The following is a 3,552-nucleotide window of genomic DNA, read 5'->3' as shown; positions in this document are numbered from 1 at the left end:
ATTTTTTGTATTTTTAGTAGAGACGGGGTTTCACCATGTTGACTAGGATGGTCTCGATCTCTTGACCTCGTGATCCACCCACCTCGGCCTCCCAAAGTGCAGGGATTACAGGCTTGAGCCACCGCGCCCGGCCTAGTGAAAAATATTTTTAAATTTACCTTCAGACTTCCTCTTTCAATCACAGATTATTCAGAGGTGTGTTATTTGGTTTCCAAATATTTTGGATTTCCTAGCTATCTTTCTACTATTAATTTCTAATTTAATTTCACTGTGGTCAGAGAATATACTTTGTAAAGACTAGAATTTTAAAAAATATACCGAAAGTCAGGCATGGTGGCTCACTCCTATAATCCCAGCACTTTGGGAGGCCAAGGCAGGCGAATCACCTGAGATCAGTAGTTTGAGACCAGCCTGGCCAACATAATGAAGTCTTGTCTCTACTAAAAATACAAAAATTAGCCAGGCATGATGTCAGGTGCCTGTAATCTCAGCTACTCAGGAGCCTGAGACAGAAGAATCTCTTGAACCTGGGAGGTGAAGTTTGCAGTGAGCTGAGATGGCGCCACTGCACTTCCAGCCTGGGCAACAGAGCAAGACTCCATCTCAAAAACAAAGCAAAACAAAAAGTACACCAAAACTTATTTGTTTTATGGCCTAGATTATGGTCTATCTTGGTAAACGTTCATGTGCACTTGAATGCATATTCTGCTGTTGTTGAGTGGAGTGTTCTATGAATGTCTACTAAGTCAAGTTGGTTGATAGTGTTTTCAAGTCATCTGTATTCATACTAATTATATGTCTTTCTGTTTTATAATTATTGAGAGAGGGTCGGCAGGTTCTCAGACCATAATTGTGGAATTGTCTATTTCTCCTTGAAATTTGATTAGGCTTTGCTTAATTTATTATTTAATTTATTTCTCTTCCCATCAAAGAGGTAATATGCCAATGTCTGAACAAGATTTGAGGGAGGCACATCTCACACATACACCTGAAAGATTGCATCATGCTTATGAACTACAAAAGGGTCACTTCGTTCATTTTTGTAATTTAAAAAATTTTTTGAGACAGGGTCTCACTCTGTCACCCAGGCTGAAGTGCAGTCGTGTGATCTCAGCTCACTGCAACCTCTGCCTCCAAGGTTTGAGCAATCCTCCTGCCTCAGCCTCCTGAGTAGCTGGGACTATAGCTGTGAGCCACAACACATGCCAACTGTTTTGTATTTTTTGCAGAGATGGGGTTTCACCATGTTGGCCAGGCAGGCCTCAAACTCCTGGCCTCAAGTGATCCGCCAGCCTCAGCCTCCCAAAGTGCTGGGATTACAAGCATGAACCACTATGCCAAGTCACCTTATTTATTTTTAAGTTTGGTTATTAAGGCATATAAATATTGAGTATTGTAACGTCTTGTGTATTGACCTGCTCTATCCCTGGTAATATTCTTTGCCTGAAATCGACATGGTTTGATAGCAATATTAACATAACCATTTCATTTATTTTTGATTACAATTAGCATAGTATATCTAGTTCCCTTTTTTTTTTGCTTTAATCTTATTTGTATCTATATATTGAAATGGGTTTCCTGAAGGCAGTCTATCATTGAGTCTTGTTTTTTTTTTTCACTTTTGTTATGGTAAAACTTATATAACATAAAATTTATTATTTTAACCTTTTCTGAATGTACAATTCCACGATAGTAAATAACTTTCACAATGCTGTACAACTATCACTGCTTTCCATTTCCAGAACTTTTTCATCATCCCAAATGATTATCTTTACGTATGAAACAATGTCTTTCCTCTCCCAGCCCCTAGTAATCTCCAGCATACTGTCTGCCGTTATGAATTTGACTATTCTAGATACCTCATATAAGTGGAATCACAATATTTATCCTTTTATGTTTGGCTCCTTTCCCTTAACATAATGTCTTCAAGGTTTATCTATGTTGTAGCCTATATCAGAACTTTATTTTTCTGAAAGCTGAGTAATATTCTGTTGCATGATATACCACATTTTGTGAATCCATTCACCTATCAATGAGCATTTGGGTTATTTTCACCTTTTTTTTTTTTTTTGAGATGGGGTCCCACTGTGTCACTCAGGCTGGAGTGCAGTGGCATGATCTCGGCTCACTGCAACCTCCACCTACTGGATTCAGGCGATTCTCTTCCCTCAGCCTCCCAAGTAGCTGGGATTACAGGCACACACTGCCACAACCCAGCTCGTTTTTGCATTTTTTGTAGAGATGGGATTTCACCATGTGGGCCAGGCTGGTCTCAAATTTCCAATCTCAAATGATCTGCCTGCCTCAGCCTCCCAAAGTGCTGGGATTACAGACCATTTTCTCCGTTTGTTTTTTGTGCACAATGCTGCTATAAACACTAGTGTACAAATATCTGAGTTCCTGCTTTCAATTCTTTGGAAATTGAAATATGTCTGGAAGTGAATTGCTGGATCATATGGTAACACAATGTTTCACTTTTTGAGGAAATTCCGAAGTGGTTATACCATTTTATGTTAAATGCACCAGGGTTCTGATTTCTCAATATCCTTGCCGATACTTGTTATTTTCTATTTTTTAATTTTGTTTTGTTTTTTAATTTGAGCAGAATAGCCATCCTAATGGGTATAAAGTGGTGGGTCCTATTTCTTAACCTAGACTGACAGTATCTGCTTTTTAATTAAGGTGTGTGTTAGTTATCTACCACTGTGTCACAAATTACCACAAAACAGTAGCTTAAGAATAAAACATTTTTTAACTCTCAGGTTTTGAGGGTCAGAAATCTTGAAGCAACTTATCTGGGCAGATCTGACTCAGAGTCTCTTATAACGATCAAGCTGTCAGATGGGGTTGCAGACTTTGAGGATTTGACTGGGGCTGAAGAACCCACTTCTGAGCTCATCCAAGAGCCTCTTTGCAGGAGGCTATAGTTTCATACCATGTGGGCCTCTCCATTGGACTGCTTTCAGCATAGCTTTTCCCATAGCTGATACTAATACTGGGAGAAAGAAGAAGAGAGAGAGAGAGAAAGAATGCAATGCTGCCCTGCCCTTTATGGCCTAATCACCAATTCACACCATCACACCTGCCTTATCCTTTGCTTAGTAAGTCACAAAGCTCAGTTCATGCTCTATGGAAGAAGCTTATATGGTGGTGTGAATACCAGAAGATGGGCCTCAATGCTAGCCATCTTGGAGGCTGGCAACCACGAAGTATTTAGGCCATTTATATTTAGTATAATTATTGATAGGTTTGTGTTCAAATCTATTAACTATTTTTTTCTATTTCTACCATCTGTTCTTTGTTTCATTTTCCCCCTTTTATACATTATTTTTAATTAATAGAATATTGTTTATGATTCTATTGTAACAACTTTGTTAGCCTTGTATCTATAACTCTTTGTGATGTTATTTTAGAGGTTGCTTTACAGTCTATAGTATACATCTTTAACTTCTACAGCTATCTTCAAGGGATATTATAGAACTTCATGTATCAGAACCTTAAAATAATATACTTCTATTTTTTCCCTCTAGGCCTTTGTGATATTATTTTCAT

The 3,552-nt window shown here is 38.3% G+C and overlaps 1 non-coding gene across 1 annotated transcript; it reads right to left on the bottom strand.

Annotated features, from left to right (window-relative positions):
• Positions 1-924: 924 nt before the first annotated feature.
• On the bottom strand, positions 925-1,026 carry LOC119471073. The gene has a single exon (XR_005200064.1). It is a non-coding gene; the product is annotated as a small nucleolar RNA U13 (small nucleolar RNA).
• Between the last annotated feature and the right edge of the window lie 2,526 nt (positions 1,027-3,552).

Source organism: Cebus imitator, unplaced genomic scaffold (genome assembly GCF_001604975.1).
Source record: "Cebus imitator isolate Cc_AM_T3 unplaced genomic scaffold, Cebus_imitator-1.0 Scaffold1, whole genome shotgun sequence".
In the NCBI taxonomy this organism is placed as follows: domain Eukaryota; kingdom Metazoa; phylum Chordata; class Mammalia; order Primates; family Cebidae; genus Cebus; species Cebus imitator.
The sequence above is the reverse complement of the archived record's forward strand: the minus strand, read 5'-3'. Positions and strand labels throughout refer to the sequence as shown.